The sequence below is a fragment of the Oncorhynchus clarkii genome, chromosome 32, assembly GCF_045791955.1.
Source record: "Oncorhynchus clarkii lewisi isolate Uvic-CL-2024 chromosome 32, UVic_Ocla_1.0, whole genome shotgun sequence".
In the NCBI taxonomy this organism is placed as follows: domain Eukaryota; kingdom Metazoa; phylum Chordata; class Actinopteri; order Salmoniformes; family Salmonidae; genus Oncorhynchus; species Oncorhynchus clarkii.
The window spans coordinates 38,223,582-38,242,899 of NC_092178.1; the positions used below are offsets into that span (position 1 = coordinate 38,223,582).

Genomic DNA, 19,318 nt, shown 5'->3' on the forward strand with positions numbered 1-19,318 from the left:
CTCGTGACAAGAAAGATGTAACTTTAATGTTTACTGTAAATGATACAATTCAGTAAAACAGATTTGGTTATTACTGGACATGGTTTTATACTGTACACCACATACTATCATGACAATACATTAGTTACGACGCGCAGAACATTCAGTGCACATGCTGGCTAACAACACATTTTTTGTTTAATTCTGAGAATGTTAAAATCAAGACTAGTATCACCAAGGTTTTTTTGTTGGCCAGTATGGGTCACTTATCAGTACTGCATATAGTCTGGATGTTGGCTCATCGTAATTCTAATAAAAAATAAAAATCCATCCCTTATTGCTTTGACACATTCTTTACGTACACTTTGAACAGTTATTCCTATAAAGTATCTTTTGAAGATCCTCATCCCAACTCAGCCCATCAATTTCTTTCTACCTTTCCCTGTAACAATACACATTGCATACCTCTTGCCATCTTACCTATCCTGTCCTGCCATGCTCCATGTCACTGCCTGCTCCTCCTTCTCCCTGAGCAGGTGGCGGATGGAAGCATTTTGTGTGGCGAGGGTGCTAGAGAGGAGGGGCATTAGGGTCCTAAAGCCTTCTCTCAGCTCCTCCACATTCTGCTGCAGACTGTTTGTGTGTTTTTCCAGGTCCCCTCGGCATCCACTCACCTCTGACAGCACGTCATACATCAGATTCTGCATCTACATGGGGGAAAAGGTGCAGAGTGGTCTGAGAATGTGATAATGTTTAGAAGATTGTCGATTGCTCCCTTCTCTAGAATATTGGTCATATTTGGTTATTGCAACAGTAGTGGCCTAGCCTGGACTCAGATCTGTTTGTGCTACCATGTCAACTCCTCGTCACTCATTTGGCATGACAAGGAGTTGACATGATAGCACAAACAGATCTGGGTCCAGGCTAGTAGTGGCCTCTAGAATATTGGTCATATTTAGTTGTTGCAACAGTAGTGGGTGAACCTAATGGGTAACCGTGCCTGTCTCTCACCTTGCAGAGATCCACCAGCGTGTTGGCCTGGTCAGCTAATTTCCTCCTTTCCATCTTCACATCACGCAGCCTGGGGTGAACACAGAGGAAGAAGATTTCTAACATTCAGACATAATCACAGGACAGGTAAAACAAATTGAAAATATAATTCACGATAAACAGAGAATGACCATTTCTGTATTACAGTCGAGGCTTTCACAAGTTCTAGAGTTCTAACACCTCTGTGCATGTGGTGTAAAGTGTAACCTCATTGGCTTTTCAGAGGGGAATATCTAAGCTGATTGGTGGGTTACTTGGGGAAGTGTGTTTTGAATGGTGCTTTACCGGTGGATTGCGAGCAGCAGCTTCCTCTGGTGCATGCGCACTCTGCAGTGGTCTCTCTCCCTGGCCAGCTTGGTGTGTTTGTAGATCATCCAGGTCTCTCTCAGTACATTTGCTGCAGCAATTTTTATCTGGAAGAGAACAATTGCTTCCTCATCCAACACTCAGTTTTCAATGTGTGCATCCCAAATGGCACCCTATTACCGGTGCACTATATATGGAATAGGTTGCCATTTGTGAGACAGTCCATGCATCATACAACTTTACAGGTCAACGTTGAATGTCTCACATATGTTAAGTCAAGGTTCCAAAGACCACTATTGAATACATTCACATGTTATTTAAGTCAGGTGAGTTTTACCCCTTTTGTAAAGTGGGAATCCATCATGAAGTTGTGGACGTGTTTCTCTGCCCTGGTCAGCTCCAGTTTCCTGGCAACCACGGCAACCACCAGCACTGTGCAACCAGCCCCCTTGTGTGTGTATGACAGAGAGAGAAATAAACAAAACAAAAAAGGTTAAAGGCCCAGCGCAATCAAAATCTAGATGGTCCTGTTTTATTTCCACACTAGGAGTTGGAATAGAACTATGAAATTGTGAAAATTATGATAATGCCCTTTTAGTGTAGGAGCTATTTGAAAAGACCACCTGAAATTTTAGCCTGTTTTGGTGGGATGGAGTTTTGGCCTACCCGGTGACACCACCAGGCGGTAAATGAGTTAATAGACCAATAAGAAAGAGATTTCCAAACCAATAACAACTAGTTTTCAGTTTTCCCCTCCCCACTCAGACTACTGCCAGACAGTCCTAGCTAAATTCTTGCTTGGGATATTGGTCTTGCTAAGAAGTCATTTTTGTTAATTTTTCACTATTTTAATTGAGAACAATCGCAGTAGGGTACTTAATTGTTAACCAGAAATTATTTGATATTGAGATAAAAATGGCTGCATTGGGTCTTTAAGGAAAAGAAGACAGTATGCTAATGACCACAATTACAATGATTCCCACCACCTTCTCTTTTAAAGATTTCATCAAATTATTCCAAGGCACCGGCAACAAGCCAACTCAGCTGTGCGATTGCCTTTCCTATTTCGCCGAAGCTGCTTACCATGATCCCAGTGAGTAGACAGATGCTGCGGCCACAGTAGGTGTGGGGAACAACATCCCCATAACCAATGGACAAGAAGGTGACCGAGACCATCCACAGGGCCTCCATGTAGTTACTGCTCAGGTCCTTATAGTTGTGGTGTCTAGAGGACAAGGGAGGGATGATGGTTCAGATTTTCCTCTGTCTTGTCCACTCTTACCATATTAACATTTAACAAAAAAATAGTTTCTGTCTACTGTATTTTTGATATGACTGACTGAACTTATGATGGGCCCATCTGATATTAGTCACAGTACAGGTTGGTCCAAGTCATATACAGTGGGGCAAAAAATTATTTAGTCAGCCAACAATTGTGAAAGTTCTCCCACTTAAAAAGATGAGAGAGGCCTGTAATTTTCATCATAGGTACACTTCAACTATGACAGACAAAATGAGAAAAAAAATCCAGAAAATCACATTGTAGGATTTTTAATGAATTTATTTGCAAATTATGGTGGAAAATAAGTATTTGGTCAATAACAAAAGTTTATCTCAATACTTTGTTATATACCCTTTGTTGGCAATGACAGAGATCAAACGTTTTCTGTAAGTCTTCACACACTGTTGCTGGTATTTTGGCCCATTCCTCCATGCAGATCTCCTCTAGAGCAGTGAGGTTTTGGGGCTGTTGCTGGGCAACACGGACTTTCAACTCCCTCCAAAGATTTTCTATGGGGTTGAGATCTGGAGACTGGCTAGGCCACTCCAGGACCTTGAAATGCTTCTTACGAAGCCACTCCTTCGTTGCCCGGGCGGTGTGTTTGGGATCATTGTCATGCTGAAAGACCAAGCCACGTTTCATCTTCAATGCCCTTGCTGATGGAAGGATGTTTTCACTCAAAATCTCACGATACATGGCCCCATTCATTCTTTACACGGATCAGTCGTCCTGGTCCCTTTGCAGAAAAACAGCCCCAAAGCATGATGTTTCCACCCCCATGCTTCACAGTAGGTATGGTGTTCTTTGGATGCAACTCAGCATTCTTTGTCCTCCAAACACGACGAGTTGAGTTTTTACCAAAAAGTTATATTTTGGTTTCATCTGACCATATGACATTCTCCCAATCTTCTTCTGGATCATCCAAATGCTCTCTAGCAAACTTCAGACGGGCCTGGACATGTACTGGCTTAAGCAGGGGGACACGTCTGGCACTGCAGGATTTGAATCCCTGGCGGCGTAGTGTGTTACTGATGGTAGGCTTTGTTACTTTGGTCCCAGCTCTCTGCAGGTCATTCACTAGGTCCCCCTGTGTGGTTCTGGGATTTTTGCTCACCGTTCTTGTGAACATTTTGACCCCACGGGGTGAGATCTTGCGTGGAGCCCCAGATCGAGGGAGATTATCAGTGATCTTGTATGTCTTCCATTTCCTAATAATTGCTCCCACAGTTGATTTCTTCAAACCAAGCTGCTTACCTATTACAGATTCAGTCTTCCCAGCCTGGTGCAGGTCTACAATTTTGTTTCTGGTGTCCTTTGACAGCTCTTTGGTCTTGGCCATAGTGGAGTTTGGAGTGTGACTGTTTGAGGTTGTGGACAGGTGTCTTTTATACTGATAACAAGTTCAAACAGGTGCCATTAATACAGGTAACAAGTGGAGGACAGAGGAGGCTCTTAAAGAAGAAGTTACAGGTCTGTGAGAGCCAGAAATCTTGCTTGTTTGTAGGTGACCAAATACTTATTTTCCACCATAATTTGCAAATAAATTCATTAAAAATCCTACAATGTGATTTTCTGGATTTTTTTTCTTCTAATTTTGTCTGTCATAGTTGAAGTGTACCTATGGTGAAAATTACAGGCCTCTGTCATCTTTTTAAGTTGGAGAACTTGCACAATTGGTGGCTGACTAAATACTTTTTTGCCCCACTGTAGTCACTAAGGCCGGGATTAAATCGAAGGCACGTCCCAGCACTACAGACAATGCGTCTTTTAAAATGCCATTTCCCTGACGTTTGCAATGGTAAATGCTACGGACGTCGGCTGAAGTATTAATTACCTTTAAAAGGCGCATTATCTGTAGTGTTGGGACGTGCCTTCGATTGTAGTGTAGTGTAGTGTAGTGCCTTTGAATCAGTGTTAATTTTGGCCTTTTTTTAAAATGTAGTCTAGATTTAGACAAGGATATATTTGTCAAAATTACTTAAGTCACATTTTTGTCATTTAAATCATGATTTAGCCTAGTTAATCAAAATGAAAAAAACATTTTAGTCAATTAAATGCCCTTTAATTTTAGTCACATTTTAATACACACATAGGGTATTCAGAAAGTATTCAGACCCCTTGACTTTTCCCATATTTTGTTAAAATGGATTAAAAATATATTCTTAATCAATATGCACACAATACCCCATAATGACAAAGCAAAAACGGGTTTCTAGACTTTTTGTTACATTTATAAAATAAAAAAAGCAGACATTTTACATTTACATACAGTTTAAACAGTTTTCACAATTCCTGACATTTAATCCTAGTAAAAATTCCCTGTCTTAGGTCAGTTAGGACCACCACTTTATTTTAAGAATGTGAAATGTCAGAATAATAGTAGACTTTTATTTCTTTCATCACATTCCCAGTGGGTCAGAAGTTTACATACACTCAATTAGTATTTGGTAGCATTGCCTTGAAATTGTTTAACTTGGGTCAAACATTTTGGGTAGCCTTCCAAAAGCTTCCCACAATAAGTTGGATGAATATTGGCCCATTCCTCCTGACAGAGCTGTTGTAACTGAGTCAGGTTTGTAGGCCTCCTTGCTCGCACACACTTTTTCAGTTCTGCGCACACATTTTCTATAGGATTGAGGTCAGGGCTTTGTTATGGCCACCCCAATACCTTGACTTTGTTGTCCTTAAGCCATTTTGCCACAACTTTGGAAGTATGCTTGCGGTCAATGTCCATCTGGAAGACCCATTTGCGACCAAGCTGTAACTTCCTGACTGATGTCTTGAGGTGTTGCTTCAATATATCCACATAATTTTCCTTCCTCATGTAGCCATCTATTTTGTGAAGTGCACCAGTCCCTCTTGCAGCAAAGCACCCCCACAACATGATGCTGCCACCCCCGTGCTTCATGGTTGGGATGGTGTTCTTCGGCATGCAAGCCTCCCCCTTCTTCCTCCAAACATAACGATGGTCATTATGGCCAAACAGTTCTATTTTTGTTTCATCAGACCAGAGGACATTTCTCCAAAAAGTAAGATCTTTGTCCCCATGTGCAGTTGCAAACTGTGGTCTGGCTTTTTTTTATGGAGGTTTTGGAGGTGGTGGCTTCTTCCTTGCCGAGCGGCCTTTCAGGTTATGTCGATATAGGACTCGTTTTACTGTAGATATAGATACTTTTGTACCTGTTTCCTCCAGCCTCTTCACAAGGTCCTTTGCTGTCGTTCCGGAATTTAATTGCACTTTTCGCACCAAAGTACATTAATCTCTGAACCAAACTTCTGGAGGTCTACAATTTTTTTCTGAGGTCTTGGCTGATTTCTTTTGACTTGATGTCAAGCAAAGAGGCGCTGAGTTTGAAGGTACGCCTTGAAATACATCCACAGGTACACCTCCAATTGACTCAAATTATGTCAATTAAACTATCAGAAGCTTCTAAAGCCATCACACCATTTTCTGGAATTTTCTAAGCTGTTTAAAGGCACAGTCAACTTAGGTTATGTAAACTTCTGACCCACTGGAATTGTGATACCGTGAATTATAAGTGAAATAATCTGTTTGCAAACAATTGTTGGAAAAATTACTTGTGTCACGCAGAAAGTAGATGTCCTAACCGTCTTGCCAAAACTATAGTTTGCTAACAAGATATTTGTGGCGTGGTTGAAAAACAAGTTTTAATGACTCCAACCTAAGTGTATGTAAACTTCCAACTTCAACTGTGTGTATTCATTTACTCAGTACTTTGTTGAATTACCTTTGGCAGAAATGACAGCCTCAAGTCTTCTTGGATATAACGCTACAAGCTTGGCGCACCTGTATTTGAGGAGCTTCTCCTATTGTTCTCTGCAGATCCTTTCAAGCTCTGTCCGGTTGGAAGGTGCACAGCTGCACAGCTATTTTCAGGTCTCTCCAGAGATGTTAGATCAGGTTCAAGTCTGGGCTCTGGCTGGGCCACTCAAGGACATTGTCTTGGCTGTGTGCTTAGTGTCGTTGTCCTGTTGGAAGGGGAACCTTCGCCCCAGTCTGAGGTCCTGAGCACTCTGCAGCAGGATTTCATCAAGGATCACTGTACTTTGCTCCGTTCATCTTTCCCTTCGATCCTGACTAGTCTCCCTGCCACTGAAAAACATCCCCACAGCATGATGCTGCCACCACCATGCTTCACCGTAGGGATAGTATTGGGCAGGTGATGAGCCGTGACTGGTTGCCTCCAGATGTGACTCTTATTCCATTTTCTCTACATCTAAAGGCACAACCTAGAATCGAGCCAATGTCTTAAGTAGTTGAACATGTTATTACTCCAACCTCGTGAAAGTGACAAACTAACATGTTTTCATTTTTGTCAAAAACAACTTTATATATACTTTTATAACCTTTGATTTGATGGCCTTTGTGAAATATATTTTCCATAACCACAAATATTGTATTTTCAGCCATTTGAAGCTGGTGTACAAAACCAAAAGAAATAGTGCACATAGAACAGATCTACCGCTTCTTAGACTTGCTTACAATGAGCATGACAGATCTATAACTTACGTTTCTATATGAATTTGTTCGGGTTGCCCAAAAAGTTACATATTGCAGCTTTAACTCAAAATAAAGTTCTTTACCCAGTCAGATATAGTGTAGTGCAAGAGGAATTTAGTCAATAAATAGTTTGCTATCCCTTTTCTTTTCTTTCTGTTCTTTCTGTGCCAGCAAATGTATTTATTTATTAGAAATTTATCAGGATGAAATCTCTTGAGATGCACCATCTCGTTTTCAAGAATGTCCAAATCAAAAAACAAACAATAGTTAGTAAGGATGGATCGAAATTTAAGGAATGGTAGCTGGAGGGTCATGCTTTTTCAATTTTGGTCAAGGGGAGGGTTTAGTATTTAATCTAGTCCAGGGGAGGGTCATGTAATTTCTAATTCATGAAAATTAGACATTTCTCAGTGTTTTAGAGTTAGTTGCTTATTAGGCTATACAGTGCATTTGGAGAGTATTCAGACCCCTTGACTTTTTCCAAATTTTGTTACGTTACAGCCTTATTCTAAAATGTATTTGTTTTATTCCCCCACATCAATCTACACACAATATCCCATAATAACAAACCAAAAACAGTTTTTTAGAAATGTTTGCAAATGTGGGGGGAAAAGGTATTTAGTCAGTCACCAATTGTGCAAGTTCTCCCACTTAAAAAGATGAGAGGCCTGTAATTTTCATCATAGGTACACTTCAACTATGGTTGAAAAGTAACAAAGCCTACCATCAGTAACACACTACGCCGCCAGGGACTCAAACCCTGCAGTGCCAGACGTGTCCCCCTGCTTAAGCCAGCACATGTCCAGGCCTGTCTGAAGTTTGCTAGAGAGCATTTGGATGATCCAGAAGAAGATTGGCAGAATGTCATATGGTCAGATGAAACCACAATATAACTTTTTGGTAAAAACTCAACTCGTTGTGTTTGGAGGACAAAGAATGCTGAGTTGCATCCAAAGAACACCATACCTACTGTGAAGCATGGGGGTGGAAACATCATGCTTTGGGGCTGTTTTTCTGCAAAGGGACCAGGACGACTGATCCGTGTAAAGGAAAGAATGAATGGGGCCATGTATCGTGAGATTTTGAGTGAAAACCTCCTTCCATCAGCAAGGGCATTGTAGATTAAACGTGGCTGGATCTTTCAGCATGACAATGATCCCAAACACACCGCCCGGGCAACGAAGGAGTGGCTTCGTAAGAAGCATTTTAAGGTCCTGGAGTGGCCTAGCTAGTCTCCAGATCTCAACCCCATAGAAAATCTTTGGAGGGAGTTGAAAGTCCGTGTTGCCCAGTAACAGCCCCAAAACATCACTGCTCTAGAGGAGATCTGCATGGAGGAATGGGCCAAAATACCAGCAACAGTGTGTGAAAACCTTGTGAAGACTTACAGAAAACGTTTGACCTCTGTCATTGCCAACAAAGGGTATATAACAAAGTATTGAGATTAACTTTTGTTATTGACCAAATACTTATTTTCCACCATCATTTGCAAATAAATTCATTAAAAATCCTACAATGTGATTATCTGGATTGTTTTCTCATTTTGTCTGTCATAGTTGAAGTGTACCTATGATGAAAATTACAGGCCTCTCTCATCTTTTTAGGTGGGAGAACTTGCACAATTGGTGGCTGACTAAATACTTTTTTGCCCCACTATATTTAAAAAAAATATGAAATATCACATTTACATTTGTTTTCAGACCGTTTACTCAGTACTTTGTTGAAGCACATTTGGCAGCTATTTAGCCTCGAGTCTTCTTGGGTATGATGCTACAAGCTTGGCACACCTGTATTTGGGGAGTTTTTCCCATTCTTTTCTGCAGATCTTCTCAAACTTTTCAGCTTGGATGGGGAGCATCGCAGCGCAGCTATTTTCAGGTCTCTCCAGAGATGTTTGATCTAGTTCAATTCTGGGCTCTGGCTGGGCCACTCAGGGACATTCAGAGACTTGTTTCGAAGCCACAACTGCGTTGTCTTGGCTGTGTGCTTAGTGTCATTATCCTGTTGGAATGTGAACCTTCACCCAGGTCTGAGTTCCTGAGCGCTCTGGAGCAGGTTTTCATCAAGAAGCTCTCTGCTTCGTTCATCATTCTCTCGATCCTGACTAGTCTCCCAGTCTCTGAAAAACATCCCCACACCATGATGCTGCCACCACCATGCTTCACCGTAGGGATGGTGCCAGGTTTCCTCCAGATGTGACGCTAGGCATTCAGGCCAGACTTCAATCTTGGTTTCATCAGACCAGAGAATCTTGTTTCTCATGGTTTGAGAGTCCTTTAGGTGCCTTTTGGCAAACTCCAAGAGGGCTGTCATGTGCCATTTACTGAGGAGTGGCTTCCGTCTGGCCACTCTACCATAAAGGCTTGATTGGTGGAGTGCTGCAAAGATGTTTGTCCTTCTGGAAGGTTCTCCCATCTTCACAGAGGAACTCTGGATCTCAGTCAGAATGACCATTCGGTTCTTGGTCACCTCCCTGACCAAGGCCCTTCTCCCCCCGATTGCTCAGTTTGGCCCAGGTGGCCAGCTCTAGGAAGAGTGTTAGTGGTTCCAAACTTCATACATTTAAGAATGATGGAGGCCATTGTGTTCTTGGGGACCTTCAATGCTGCAGAAATGTTTTGATACCCTTCCCCAGATCTGTGCTTCTGTGTCAGAGCTCTACGGACAATTCCTTCGACGTCATTGCTTGGTTGTTGCTCTGACATGCACTGTCAACTGTGGAACCTTAAATAGACAGGTGTGTGCCTTTTCAAATTATTTCCAATCAATTGAATTTACCTCAAGTTGTAGAAACATCTCAAGGATGGGGCGGCAGGGTAGCCTAGTGGTTAGAGCGTTGGACTAGTTGCAAGGAAGGTTGCAAGTTCAAAACTGACAAGGTACAAATCTGTCGTTCTGCCCCTGAACATGCAGTTAACCCACTGTTCCTAGGTCGTCATTGAAAATAAGAATTTGTTCTTAACTGACTTGCCTAGTTAAATAAAGGTAATTTTCTTTTAAAAAGATCCATGGAAACAGGATGCACCTGAGCTCAATTTTGGGTCTCATAGCAAAGGGTTTGAATAGTAAATAAAAAATAAAATTGTGTTTTTTTGTGATACATTTGCAAACATTTCTAAAAACCTGTCTTCACTTGGTAATTATGGGATATTATTTGTAGATTGATAAGGACCATTTTTTATTTGATCCATTTTTAGAATAAAGCTTTAACGTAACCATATTTGGCACTATCAAGTACACCTACAGGTTATTTGTGTGGTCTCAATCAAATGATCAACGAAGTGCATGCTCGGAGAAGCACAGAGCAGTTATATTTCTTAGATAGCTGCTGGGATTGTGTAATTACAACTAGGCTGGCTGCATTACACACTGCAATGGATATTCAAACCCTGCTCTTGCTGATCAAAAACTGTTTTGTGTGCTGCGTAACCAATGGCTGTGCTGTGTAAGGTGGCAGGTCAGGAGGAGTCAAAGGCTTCTTCAGAAAATAATGAATCGCACGCGTATAAGCCTGTGTTCTGTTCAGTTTCAGAAAGAGAGTGCGAAGATGTAACGAAAGGATAACGCAAACTTCTAGCAACCCTGTGGGTTGCAAGTTTGAATCTCATCATGAACAACTATAGCATTTTTAGCTAATTAGCTACTTTTCAGATACTTTCAAATACTTAACATGTAAGCTAATCCTTCACCTAACCCTTTTAGTTAGCCCTTCCCCTAAAACTTTAACCTAACTCCTAAATGTAACCCTAACCCCTGAACCCAGCTAACATTAGCCAACTAATGTTAGCCCCCTAGCTAGAATTTGTAACATATCATCGTTTTGGAAATGTGTCACATATTGTGCAAAAACAAATTCATAACATATTGTACATTTTTCAAATTGGTAACGTATAATATGTATTGTAATTCATAACATATCATACGAAATGGATAATGTACATCCACAAATTAATACATAGCATACGAAACGTTACATCTCATTCTAAATGGAGTGTCTCGGACTTACGTACAGAATAATACGAAATGCTCTGAGACCAGGTTGGTTAGTGAAGCAAACGCTCTGCGGAGCCGGAGCAGAGCCTGTTTGCCCACGCTCATCAATTGATTTAGGCTGTGTTTGCAGGTCGCGTCCTTCCCACTGCTGAACAGAACTGTGCTGCTAATATTAATTGTGCTTATCACTGAAAAGCTGTCAATCTCCAAAAAATATTGTCTAGTCCATTTAGTAGTCAGATTTTAGTCACAGGGATAATTTTGTAAACTGAAAATATATATGTATTTGTTTAGTTATATTTTTTCTGTGTCTATTTAGTCAGTTATAGTCTCATTAATTGACACTGAAAAATAGTTTTTTGAATAATATTTTAGTCACTGTTTTTGTTGATGAAATTAACACCACTGAATGAATCCCGGGAAAAGTCTATTGCATATGTCACTCCTCCTCAATCTCCTCCTTTCCCTTCTTACAGGCTGACTACATCGCTAGCGTTGCAAAATAAATGTAGAAATCTATGTTATTCAATTATTGCATCCACACTGCCCGCGTGCGTGCCAACGAGTGTCTGCATTGCCAAGGGCTAAAATATAAGTAAGTTCTATTTCTGACGCAGATCGAGCTGCAAGTCCTGCCTCTCCCATCCCCTCATTGGTTTATAGAAGCAGGTACCCACGTGCCATCTCCTCATTGGTTATACCCACATGGGTGACTGAAAGATGAATGAGGTCAGTGGCGAAAAAGCCTGGAAGGAGGAGAGAGAACTAGAAAGGATTCGGTTGACCGTTTTATGTGTGAATTAATTGTCGGAGTAGAGGACCTTATGCATTTCAGGTAAAATAACAACTCAATGTTTATATCCCAGGACAAATTAGCTAGCTAAATAGGACAAATTAGCTAGCAAGTGCAAGCTAGCTAGCTAAATTGCCATACATGTTTAATGCTTTTTTGACCGGTCCCCAAATTAATATAATCGGTTCAGAGTTTGTTTTGATATTTTAACCTGCGTGTCGTGATCGTGTTTGGTGTGGGGGGACAAAATACATTTATGCACGATGGCGCACGCACGCAGCCGGTTCAGGTTCCATGTTAGTCACTCACCTCTCACAGACATGAAGGCCCCATGCAGCGATGAGCCACAGAGAGACGCTGAAGATCATCAACACAGTGCCAGGGTAGATGGTCATCAGCGCTTTGACCACAAAACGGCTGTTGAAGTGGATCTGGATACAAGTAATAATAATATTCATATCCACAGTAAGAATGGAGAGGTTTGCAAAGCCAAGTGGGAAGTTCAAGGTCATCAGTTTGATCAGTGTTAAAAAAGCAATAACAAGGGAAGGAATTACAGTGGGAGGATTTGGTAGAGACTCAGGAGAGTGGGAGAGGGAGGCGGGTTGCGGGACAAAGCAGAACTGTCATAGTAGTGTCCCCAACAAACTCAAGTTGTACAAAAAAAAAGTAAAATAATTACAAAAGCATTGTGGAGATACTGCACAACGGTTGTGTAAACATTTTTGTGCCTACAAAATCTCAACATCAGTAGTAAGTACCTTCTCATTCAAGTGGAATTTGGGATATGGCTTGAAAACGTACAGTATCTCAATCCAAGGATGGAAGGTGTAGCTTTACTTCTAATTATCACATATCAAGAAGATTTAAATACTTCTGGTTGTTATTAAATTGCCTTTTTTGTTAGCATGCTCAGCTAGCCAATGCTAAAGCAGACCATTGGATTCCATGAAAATGCAACACCTAGCAATGGGGTGAGTATCTGCTGGAAGTGTTGTGGAATCCAATGGGCAGCTTTAGCATCGTATCATGGTACTTGCTACTGAACTTCAAGTCAAAATCATTTTGGCTAATGCACAAACTGAGTGTGTACAAGTCCATTAAAGAAAGTAACTAAGATTTGAGGGAGAGGTTGCACCACTTGCATGGTGACCAATGTTGACCCCTGACCTTGTTGAGGGCGCCAATGCTGCGCGAGGCCGTGTCTGTGTAGAGTCGGCTGTGCAGCATCAAGGCACGACCGAGGAGGTAGAGTCGCAGGAACATGGGCAGAGCCAGCACAATCTCGAGCTCCGTCTCTGACAGCGTGGGGGACATGGCTTGCCATGACAATGGGAGACCCACCGGGAACGGATGCACCACCGCTACAAACAGCTCCAGGGCGATTAGAGTCACTCGTTCCATTGTCATGGCGATTCGCCAGTCCTCTGCTCCGTTATCGTGGATGTAGAGCTTTCAGTGATGAGAGTATGGGTACAAATCCATATCCGAGTTAGAGCATAGACGTAGTACAGTGTCACTGAAAGTGTAGTCAAAGTGTAATAAATGATATAACGAGAGGTACCAGACAAGGTTGCCCTCTGTCACCATCTTCTTTCCAGGTTAGCAATAGAACCTCTACTATACTATACTCTGGCATATAACAAAAAAATTGAAGAGTAGAATGACTTAAAATAATTAAAGCCAAGGGATCATAGCTTGTTTAAAATAGGGAGATATGGGCAGTATATTTAGTAGTCAGAGAGGTGAAATTACCTGCACCTCACAGATGTGGTAGGCAATGATCAGGCCCAGCAGGATAAGAGAAGACAAGCTGATAATAGACTTCATAGCCACGGAGTATATGGAGCTCTGTAGGGGAACACATGTAGTGGACTCACTCATCTTAACATTCAATTGGGCAAATATGCCTTCTTTTAACATACAGCTGGGATTCAATCATAGTGCATTGTAGTGCGCTTGACATTTAAAAGGTCATTTCAGATTGATACAATCTTCGCGAACATGGGAACATTAAAAGGCATGTTGTCCACAGCGCTCTACAGTACAACGCGCCTCAGACTGCATCTTGGCCACAGTAACCTTCTTTCAAATATGCCATCTTCAGCAACAAACACTGAAGACCTTCAAATACATTTCTCTGAGTTAGAACTCATTATTTCTCATTAATTACCCAGGTGTCCCCCGTATTTCAAAAATGTGATCTGTGCCTGGTTGAACTTGCCTGGCTTAGTTAACCTACAGAAAAGACCCAAAACTGCAAACCCCTCCCATCTGGCACTCCAGGCAGACTCAAGAAAATGCTCAAAGTATACAGAAAAAAAATTAAGCATTGGAACCCAGATCTGTACCCCAAGACTGACCTTACTGTAGACGCTCCAGGAGAGCTCTATCTCGGTGACCATGACCACCACTCCAAACATCCCCACAGCGAGCGCACAGTCATTCAGCCTCTGCCTCCTCTCAAACAGCGCCCTTCGCCGGACCAGCCTATGACCGATGCTCTGGGTCTTCTTGTGAGGGCAGTCATGGGGACCATCCTTGGGCTCTGCACCACTGCTCTCCTCACCTCCACCATAGGTGCCCTTGGCCTCAGATTTGGTGTGATTCTTGTCAGAGCTGGATGTTTGATTGGAGTCCTTTGGCTGGTAGTCGTCTTTGGTTGTAATGATAATCTCAGGTAGACTCTGGCGGACTTGCATCTCCATTGATGTGGGCTCTAGCCTTTGACCTCCTTCACTGGGTGGCCCACTTTCTGTCTCCCTTAAGTCCATACGAGACATGCGGACTCTGTTGTAGGGTGACTGAGTGGATTTCATGTCCTGCTGGCGCCTCTGTGGGCTTGCCTTTTTGGTTTTACTACCCCAAATCCGTTCCTTGTGCCCAGCATTCTGTTCATTTTCTGCTGGCTTCTCGCCTCTCTTTTCCTTGCGCACCTCCTTCCCCCTAACCTGTTCCTTATCGTCTCCCCTTCGGGGTGAAGGTGGGACATATTGGCAGCCATTGTAATATTGGAGGGTGGGTGGTGACTGGGTTCCATCGAGCCACACTGAGTGATCTTCCCCTCTTTGACATGAGTGGTTCCTTCTGCACTGGTTGCCAAAAACAGGAGGGAGAGGGACCACTTTTGATTGAAGGAGGGGATGTTGATCCTCCTCATTCTGCATTGTCAAGTTCATAGAGGGAGAGGGCTCCATCTAGGGATTGATACATATTGAAATATTTTATGGGGTTTGGAAAGAGACAAAAGTGAGTTAATGCAGCCAGTCGGAGTGAAAACAGTAAAAATGTATAAGAGGGAAGCATATAAAAACACAAACTCTATTGTAAAAGAAATCTGAGGCGAAGTTGATATGCCTGCGGAATGCTAAGAGATTCACAGAAGACATCACCATTCACAGTTCACATGTAAACATGAACACAAATCTTCCTCTGTGATAATGGTTGACAATATATTGACATTTCTCTATGGGGTTTCCATTGAAGATAATATGATAAGACAATGGAAACCTGTTGGAAAAACCTATCTAGAAACACTAGAATTATTGAAGTTATTGCAGCACCTGGTAATCTTACCATGTCAATCATCAATATTCTTGCCAAATTACTATTAAAACCTAGTTGTTTCCGCTCAGTCTTACCTTTCCACGTATTTCAGTTACTTCCAAATAAGTTTTCAATTCCACCGTTGTTGGATAAGAATTCCCCTGTTCTTTTTAAATTCCTTATTAAATTGTCCTTTAGTCAATATCCTCAAAGTCAACACAAAGGAATTGAAGCATCAGTTAAATATATCCTGGATATTACCTAAGGATAATTAGGTGACAAAACTACAAAAAATATATTCAGTTTCTCTAGTCTCTCAGAAATAACTTTCTATCATTCCAGCTCCCCTCCCACAGACACAAGTAAAGGTTATGAACTATAATCCATATAGCAGCATATGAACCATATGTCCATGGATATCAATTGTATTATGACTCCTTTATTTAATTATTTTCCACTTAAGTTATGTCCATCATGACATATTCATTTAAACTAGGCTTATGACTGACTAAGATCCACAGTTTCAGTTGTCCCCCGGTTGCATGGCAAAGTATTTGTCATCTGACAGAATAATTCATCAAGTTTGACAGTTCTTTCTCCTGTTTCTCCATTTGTGTGTGTGTGTGTGTGTGTGTGTGTGTGTGTGTGTGTGTGTGTTGAATAAGGGAAGAATAGTTTACATTTAGTTTTATTGAGTGATAAGAATGACTATTTTATTGGGTTTTATTTTTATTATGGTCATGGGAGCTCGCCAAGCTGGCAATTTGGATCATTTCCCATTTAATCTAAGAGAGTGCGTGATGGTCCTGTGTATGAATGCAGGGGAGGAGATTATAGAAATATGACAGATTAATCAAATTGGTTTGAGAGTCAGAGATCTGATACTTACGGGCTAATGAAATATGTCACCCTTTAGCCTGACAATGTGGAGAGGGAAATGGTTTTGGAATTAAAGTCATAACAATGACATTCACCAACATCTAATTCCATCTATTAATACTTGACAGATGGGGCTCCAGTTAACAGAGGAAGTCAAGGAGGGTTGGAGAGAGGAGGATAAAGACAGGTATTGTAAAATCAAAATACAACACATTCTCAAATCGAGATAGTAGCCTACTAGAAGTATGCAATGAGACAGGTGAAAGGCATTCGTCAAAAATAATCTATCAGGAAAAGGCTACTTTGAAAATGCCGCAGATACAGTTGAAGTCAGAAGTTTACATACACCTTAGCCAAATACATTTAAACTCAGTTTTTCACAATTCCTGACATTTAATTCTAGTAAACATTCCCTGTCTTAGGTCAGTTAGGATCATCACTTTATTTTAAGAATGTGAAATGTCAGAATAATAGTAGAGAGAATGATTCACTTCAGCTTTTATTTCTTTCATCACATTCCCAGTGGGTCAGAAGTTTACATACACTCAATTAGTATTTGGTAGCATTGCCTTTAAATTGTTTCACTTGGGTCAAACATTTTGGGTAGCCTTCCACGGAGCTGGTGTAGCTGAGTCAGGTTTGTAGGCCTTCCTGCTCGCCTTCCTTCTATACGATTGAGATCAGGGCTTTGTTATGGCCACTCCAATACCTTGACTTTGTTGTCCTTAAGCCATTTTGCCACAACTTTGGAAGTATGCTTGGGGTCATTGTCCATTTGGAAGACCCATTTGTGACCAAGCTTTAACTTCCTGACTGATGTGTTGAGATGTTGCTTCAATATATCCACATAATTGTCCTCCCTCATGATGCCATCTATTTTGTAAAGTGCACCAGTCGCTCCGGCAGCAAAGCACCCCCACAGCATGATGCTGCCACCCCTGTGCTTCACGGTTGGGATGGTGTTCTTCGGCTTGCAAGCCTCCCCCTTTTTTCTCCAAACATAACGATGGTCATTATGGCCAAACAGTTCTATTTTTGTTTCATCAGACCAGAGGACATTTCTCCAAAAAGTACGATCTTTGTCCCTATGTGCTGTTGCAAACTGGAGTCTGGCTTTTTTATTGGTGGTTTTGGAGCGGTGGCTTCTTCCTTGCTGAGCGACCTTTCAGGTTATGTTGATATAGGACTCGTTTTACTGTGGATATAGATACTTTTGTATCTGTTTCCTCCAGGATCTTCACAAGGTCCTTTGCTGTCGTTTTGGGACTGATTTTGCACTTTTCACACCAAAGTACGTTCATCTCTAGGAGACAGAACACGTCTCCTTCCTTAGACGTATGACGGCTGTGTGGTCCCATGGTGTTTATACTTGCATACTATTGTTTGTACAGATGAACGTGGTACCTTCAGGCGTTTGGAAATTGCTCCCAAGGATGAACCAGACTTGTGGAGGTTTACAGTTTATTCCTGAGGTCTTGGCTGACTTCTTTTTATTTTCCATGATCTCAAGCAAAGAGGCACTTTTTTCAGTTTGAAGGTAGGCCTTGAAATACATCCACAGGTACACCTCCAATTGACTCAAATTATGTCAATTAGCCTATCAGAAGCTTTTAAAGCCATGACATAATTTTCTGGAATTTTCCAAGCTGTTTCAAGGCACAGTCAGCTTAGTGTATGCAAACTTCTGATCCACTGGAATTGTGATACAGTGAATGAATCTGTCTGTAAACAATTGTTGGAAAAATGACTTGTGTCATGCACAAAGTAGATGTCCTAACAGACTTGTCAGAACTATAGTTTGTTAAAAAGAAATGTGTGGAGTGGTTGAAAAACAAGTTTTAATGACTCCAACCTAAGTGTATGTAAACTTCCGACTTCAACTGCATGATTATATACTTGTTATTAATAATACCATATTAAGTGGGAGTCGTCAACGTAGTATAATGCCCTAATCCAATCAAGAGAGTAATTAAAAACACACAGCACAATGACTAATTGTGTGCGTCCCCAAACGGCACCCTATTCCCTGTATTGTGCACTATTTTGACCAGAGCCCTATGGGCCCTGGTGAAACGTAGTGCACTACATTGGGGAATTGGGGTGCAATTTGAGACGTAGCCATGGTTCCATTGTGAGAGGCCGGGTAGCACTCAGGTATTCAATGGGATTAACTATTCTTCCCTAGTGAAATCATCGCCAGCAGCATCCACGTAATCTTCATAATGAAAATTATTTTACTTATTCAGCTTCCAAATCAATTGTTTTTTTTTCATGAGCAATTGTTTTACAAAAGCCACTACTCATTGTTTTCATATTCTTTATCATTCTCTTGATCTTCTCCTCCTCCTCCTCATTACCCTCCTCCTCTCCTCTCCCCTCACCTCATTACAGGTTGGTCAGAAATATTTATCTTTACCCTGAATGTAGTTCTTGTACAAACCACCAGATGTCACCCACACCCTAGTGGCTGACACGCATATTTTTATGAGGCATCCTGGTTTTGATTTTGGCACAATACAATAGTGCGTAATAGGACAGGCACCATATTTGACACCATATTTGAATCAGACTTTAGTTAAATCTGTACACATTCTAATGATGGAGGTATGAATCTTCAACATGAATCTTCTTACATTGCCTATTACAGTTGTGCACCATACAGGTAACTGCTAAAATAAAGGAAATACTTGACAACATCAGGGATACAAGGTATATTGAAAGCAGGTGCTTCCACACAGTTGTGGTTCCTAAGTTAATTAAGCAATTCAAATGTAAACATCTCAAAACTGCCCTGTTGCCCATTATTTTTGTATGCCATGGCTAGAAGAAGAGATCTCAGTAACTTTGAAAGAGGGGTCTCAAAAGAGCATAGGGGGTTTAAAGGGTGTGTGTGTGTATGTCTCAGTCATCAGATCTCAACCCAATTGAAACACTTACGGGAGATTCTGGAGGGGTGTCTGAGACAGCG

General features: G+C 41.4%; 1 pseudogene; it reads right to left on the reverse strand.

The window, feature by feature from the left end:
• Positions 1–229: 229 nt before the first annotated feature.
• Positions 230–15,650, reverse strand: LOC139392257 (small conductance calcium-activated potassium channel protein 2-like; annotated as a pseudogene).
• Positions 15,651–19,318: the final 3,668 nt, after the last annotated feature.